The following is a 7,016-nucleotide window of genomic DNA, read 5'->3' on the forward strand; positions in this document are numbered from 1 at the left end:
CTAATCTGGACACTTCAGTCTTCTCAAATGTTAGACCCATATCTAAACTTCCCTTCACAAGTTGTATTTATTCAATTGCAATCTTTCTTAAATTTACATGGTATTCTTGTGATGTTCCAGTTTGGTTTTAAAGCCTTTCACAGCACTGAATCTGCGATTTTAAAGTTTTTTAATGATCTTTTATTAGCCACTGACTCTGGGGATTCTGCCATTCTTATGCTCTTAGACCTCTCAGCTGCATTTGATACAGCGGATCTTGCCTAGAGCATTATGTAGGTATTAAAGGTACCGCTCTAGAGTGGTTCAGGTCTTACTTGTCTGACAGAAGTTATTCTTTTTATGAACATATGTTTATTGATTTAAAAAAAAATCACATCACAGTACATTTCAACAAAGAATAAAATAGTTAATTTATAGCAAAGCAAAACCCCCCACCTCAAAAACAAAACACAAAAAGGGTAACAACATTACATAAAAGGGATATTAAAATAGTTTAGCATCATATAGTTAACATAAAAGTTACATTGGGATTCCTTGTGAATAGATCACCTTAAAAATTCCAGAGTTTCCCCCAGTTTACAGTTCTCCAAGAATGAAAGAAAGGGGTTCCAGATATCATGACATTTTTCATTGTGTATGTTAATTTTTCTAGGACATGGCATGCTGATAGCTCTTTCAGCCAACGACCAACGGAAGGGCTTTTAACATCCTTCCAGCAAAGAGATATCAAGCGTCTAGCCTGTACTAGACATAAGTCAGTTATTTTCTTCTCTCTTCTCTTTGCTGTTTAGTGTACAGTCCTCTGGGTACAAATTAAAAATGCAAAGTTCAGGGTGGTCAGGGACTGGGTTCAAGGTCATATGAGAAATACATTTCATGACTTCATTCCAGAACTTTCGTATCTCAGGGCAGTTCCACAAGCAGTGAAGTAAGGTGCCCTTTCCTGTATTGCATTTGGCACAGATATCAGGAATATTTGGATTAATCTTATTCAGTCTAACTGGAGTAACATATGTCCTCATAATCCAGTTGTACTGGATCAGTTTGAGATGGGTATTTATTGTTAGGATTTGAGCTCGTGAGCATATAGCACTCCAATCTTCCTCCGAGATATCTTTTTTCAGGTCCTGTATCAATTGAGTTCTCTTATGCTCAGTAGAGTCATTGAGATTTTTAGCCAGTGTTTTATAGAGTAAGGATTTTTGACCGTTGCCAATGCATTTATTCACTGCTAGATTTTCTAGTGCGGACAAAGGAGGTTGTGTGTTAGAATGAGTCTGCGAGTAAATTAAACTCCTTAGCTGAAAATATTTGAAGAAGTGTGTCCGTGGTATACCATATATGCCAAGTTCTTCAAATGACACTGTTCAGTCCCCTAAATACAAAAAATCCCATCAGTCTTGGTCCTCTGTCCAAGAACATTAAGCCCACTGCCAGAAATCTTGGAGTCCTGTTTGATTCAGAATTAAATTTCATTCCCCATATCACAAAAATTGCCCAGTCATGTTATCTACAATTAAGAACAATCTCCAAACTCAAGCCGATGCTCACTCACTCTGAACTGGAAAAAAGTATTCATGCTTTCAATTTCTCCCGTTTAGATTACTGCAACTCTCTCCTTTCCGGGTTACCTCAAAAATGTCTCTCTCGCCTCCAACTAATTCAGAACGCAGGCTTCTTACTGGTTTTAACAGACGACATCACATCACCCCAATCCTCGCTTCTCTTCACTGGCTTCCTGTTAATTTCAGAATGGATTTTAAGATTTTACTGATCACTTTTAAAGCATGCCTGGGTCTAGCTCCAAGCTACATAACTGACATGTTGACTCCATATGAGCCGGCCTGCAGCCTTAGATCCTCGGGTGGGGCCTTTCTGGTTGTTCCAAAGTCAAGGCTGAAATCTAAAGGGGACCAAGCTTTTGCCATCAGAGCCCTTCAGCTTTGGAACAACCTGCCCGAGGAAATAAGGCTCGTAGATTCAGTACCTTCTTTCAAATCACTTCTCAAAACTCATTTCTACAGACTAGCTTTTATGTGATGTCGTTTGTACTTTTTGTTTATTGCTACTGTCTTTCATTTAATTTTATTTTTACTTTGTCTTATTTATTTTTATATATTTTTTTATTCTCATTATCTCCTTACTGTATTCCATTGTCCTCTACCTTCATCTTGTTAATGTCGGTCTTGTTACTGCTTTCTGTGTTGTGTGTCTTGCCTTGTATTGTAATGCTTTTGCCTTGCCTTGTCTGTCAAAGCACTTTGTAAACTCTGTTTTTAAAAGATGTTATATAAATAAAGTTATTAGGGACCGAGCCGAAAGGCAAGAGGGCGAGGACTCCAGAGGAGTCCTGCCCTTGCCTGGAGGCAAGGACCCTATTGAATTTGTATCGTTTTTTTTTTTTTTTTTTCCTATTATTAGTGCCACGGGTGCTACGCTCCGAGGCACTCCCCTCAGCAGTAATACTGCAGAGGGGAGTGCCTCTTCCGCCAAATTTCGGCGCGTAACTCCTCCCACAGCTTTGAGAAAACCCCTACAATATATACATCAAAACGTGCGGCTCGATCGGGAGATGGGTGCTATTATTCAGAATGTCCAGAATCCAATTTTTCCCAGAGTTATTCCCAAAATACCGGGAAATTTCTCCATTGAAAATGAATGGGAATTTTTTTTTAAAACCACAAAATTTCACCTTTTTTCAGAGTCACCTAGCTCTCTCATACCTGTACGTAGAAATGTGATTCAAACTTTAAAACGGAGGAAAACTTGTGCTCTCTCCAAAACACCAAAAAGTTTAAACTTTTCAAACCATAAGCAGTCAAACGAGGAGTGGAAATCACTTTTTCTTCAAAGTTAGAGTGGAAGGGTCAGTTAGCTTGAGTGTGAGAAGCAGTAAAATATGAACTTAATTTTTATTTTTAACTCGAGCTCACGGCCCAACCGTGAAAAGGAGACAAATAATTTTTTGTCAAAATGTAGACATAGGTGTTGGGGTTCATAAAATGTGACATTGACAGGCGGGGTTTGCACAAAATTTAAACGGGGGGGCCGAGTCTGGCGGCAATACCTGTCTCGCTCCCCATTGACCCTAATGTAATCGTCTGTTTTTTTTCAAAAGAATCTCACTCTGTCTTCGCACTGAGCTTACGCGCTCATTTTAAGGAGTATCTGAATAAAATGAACACTGTCAGAATCTGCCGGCTTCTGTGTCTCTCACGGTGTTTTCGGTTTTTGGACAGGAGTTACGGTTTTCTCACAGTATGCAATTGTTCGGGACCTTGTCAGAAGCCAAATTCTGAGGCATTTTGAGAATTTTTTCCAAGCAGATTCTCAAATCACCGTAGCAACCGTAGAACCTCTGCTGTCCTTGACAGCCTGTTGCTGGCCGGAAACTGACCTACTTTTCTGTGATTGGCTGATTCCTGTCTGTCTATTTTGTCAGTTAACCAAGCTAGCTCTCAGCAATAGCATCCATGTTTAGGGTAGAGGTGGTAACTTTGAATGACAGGTGACACTCTGTAGGGGGCGGGGCTTCCGCAGACCCGGCGGGAACGCCCACAGAGGTGGTGACTTTGATTGAAAGGTGACACTGGGTAGTGGGCGGGGCTTCAGCGGACTCGGCGGGAACGCCCACAGAGACAGAGGCGGATTTTTACACAACTTTGAAGCCTAATTTCACATATTTAGCCATTTTTTTAATCATTCACATTTGGCAGGGTGGTTAACAACACACTTTTCTGTGGCATGTCAAACTCAGAACACATATTTATTCTTTCTTTACAGGGACTTTAATTAGTTTAAATAAATATTATTTATGCTTAAATATGATTAACTGGAATATTGGAATTGAAATACTGGAATATTTCCAGTCAATTTCCAAGAAGAATTCCAGTCATAAGAAACTATAATTAGTGCCACGGGTGCTACGCTCCGAGGCATCTCTTATTCTTCACCATACTTATTAGTGCCACGGGTGCTACGCTCCGAGGCACTCCCCTCAGCAGTAATACTGCAGAGGGGAGTGCCTCGGGGCGAAGCCCCGAGGCATCTCTTATTCTTCACCATACTTATTCTTCTTTTTATTATTCCGCCAAATTTCGGCGCGTAACTCCTCCCACAGCTTTGAGAAAACCCCGACAATATATACATCAAAACGTGCGGCTCGATCGGGAGATGGGTGCTATTATTCAGAATGTCCAGAATCCAATTTTTCCCGGAGTTATTCCCAAAATACCGGGAAATTTCTCCATTGAAAATGAATGGGAATTTTTTTTTAAAACAACAAAATTTCGCCTTTTTTCAGAGTCACCTAGCTCTCTCATACCTGCACGTAGAAATGTGATTCAAACTTTAAAACGGAGGAAAACGTGTGCTCTCTCCAAAACACCAAACTGTTTTTACATAACATGTAAACTTTTCAAACTATGAGCAGTCAAACGAGGAGTGGAAATCACTTTTTCTTCCAAGTTAGAGTGGAAGCGTCAGTTAGCTTGAGTGTGAGAAGCAGTAAAATATGAACTTAATTTTTATTTTTAACTCGAGCTCACGGCCAAACCGTGAAAAGGAGACAAATCATTTTTTGTCAAAATGTAGACATAGGTGTTGGGATTCATAAAATGTGACATTGACAGGCGGGGTCTGCACAAAATTTAAACGGGGGGGCCGAGACCTGCGGCAATACCTGTCTTGCTCCCCATTGACTGTAATGTAATCGTCTGTTTTTTTTCAAAAGAATCTCACTCTGTCTTCGCACTGAGCTTACGCGCTCATTTTAAGGAGTATCTGAATAAAATAAACACTGTCAGAATCTGCCGGCTTCTGTGTCTCTCACGGTGTTTTCAGTTTTTGGACAGGAGTTACGGTTTTCTCACAGTTTGCAATTGTTCGGGACCTTGTCAGAAGCCAAATTCTGAGGCATTTTGAGAATTTTTTCCAAGCAGATTCTCAAATCACCATAGCAACCGTAGAACCTCTGCTGACCTTGACAGCCTGTTGCTGGGCGGAAACTGACCTACTTTTCTGTGATTGGCTAATTCCTGTCTGTCTATTTTGTCAGTTAACCAAGCTAGCTCTCAGCAATAGCATCCATGTTTAGGGTAGAGGTGGTGACTTTGATTAACAGTTGACACTCTGTAGGGGGCGGGGCTTCAGCTGACTCGGTGGGAACGCCCACAGAGGTGGTGACTTTGATTGACAGGTGACACTGGTTAGTGGGCGGGGCTTCCATGGCTGATTTTTACACAACTTTGAAGCCCAATTTCACATATTTGGCAATTTTTTTAATCATTCACATTTGGCAGGGTGGTTAAAAACACACTTTTCTGTGGCATGTCAAACTCAGAACACATATTTATTCTTTCTTTACAGGATCTTTAATTAGTTTAAATAAATACTATTTATGTTTAAATATGATTAACTGGAATATTGGAATTCAAATACTGGAATATTTCCAGTCAATTTCCAAGAATAATTCCAGTCAAAAAAAACTATAATAAAATCTACTCTCTTCATTATAAGATTTACTTATTCATTTCATAACAGTGATGTTCCTGTCTGTGAAAAAAATGAAGTAGACTTTAATTAATTAGTTTAAATAAGTATTAGTTATGCTTAAATATGATGAACATTTACTTAATATTTTCAGGTATGTTAAGTTGAGAATAAAGTACATTACACTTGATACTGACTAGTAAGATGTACTTAATACTCGAAACCAGAATATGATCAGGGTGACTTTTGAATACTGGAAATAAATCGTGTACTCGTTCCGGCAGCAGTCCCGTGGCACTCAAAATTTCCCTGGAATTTTCTAGTATTATTATTATTCTTCCGCCAAATTTCGGCGCGTAACTCCTCCCACAGCTTTGAGAAAACCCCAACAATATATACATCAAAACGTGCGGCTCGATCGGGAGATGGGTGCTATTATTCAGAATGTCCAGAATCCAATTTTTCCCAGAGTTATTCCCAAAATACCGGGAAATTTCTCCATTGAAAATGAATGGGAATTCTTTTTTAAAACCACAAATTTTCACCTTTTTTCAGAGTCACCTAGCTCTCTCATACCTCCACGTAGAAATGTGATTCAAACTTTAAAACGGAGGAAAACTTGTGCTCTCTCCAAAACAGCAAACAGTTTTTACATAACATGTAAACTTTTCAAACTATGAGCAGTCAAACGAGGAGTGGAAATCACTTTTTCTTCAAAGTTAGAGTGGAAGCGTCAGTTAGCTTGAGTGTGAGAAGCAGTAAAATATGAACTTAATTTTTATTTTTAACTCGAGCTCACGGCCAAACCGTGAAAAGGAGACAAATAATTTTTTGTCAAAATGTAGACATAGGTGTTGGGATTCATAAAATGTGACATTGACAGGCGGGGTCTGCACAAAATTTAAACGGGGGGGCCGAGACCGGCGGCAATACCTGTCTTGCTCCCCATTGACTGTAATGTAATCGTCTGTTTTTTTTCAAAAGAATCTCACTCTGTCTTCGCACTGAGCTTACGCGCTCATTTTAAGGAGTATCTGAATAAAATAAACATTGTCAGAATCTGCCGGCTTCTGTGTCTCTCACAGTGTTTTCGGTTTTTGGACAGGAGTTACGGTTTTCTCACAGTTTGGAATTGTTCGGGACCTTGTCAGAAGCAAAATTCTGAGGCATTTTGAGAATTTTTTCCAAGCAGATTCTCAAATCACCGTAGCAACCGTAGAACCTCTGCTGTCCTTGACAGCCTGTTGCTGGGCGGAAACTGACCTACTTTTCTGTGATTGGCTGATTCCTGTCTGTCTATTTTGTCAGTTAACCAAGCTGGCTCTCAGCAATAGCATCCATGTTTAGGGTAGAGGTGGTGACTTTGACTGACAGGTGACACTTTGTAGGGGGCGGGGCTTCAGCGGAAACGCCCACAGAGGTGGTGACTTTGATTGACAGGTGACACTGGGTAGTGGGCGGGGCTTCCGCGGCTGATTTTTACACAACTTTGAAGCCCAATTTCACATATTTGGCAATTTTTTTAA

Source organism: Scomber scombrus, chromosome 18, assembly GCF_963691925.1.
Source record: "Scomber scombrus chromosome 18, fScoSco1.1, whole genome shotgun sequence".
NCBI classification, from domain to species: domain Eukaryota; kingdom Metazoa; phylum Chordata; class Actinopteri; order Scombriformes; family Scombridae; genus Scomber; species Scomber scombrus.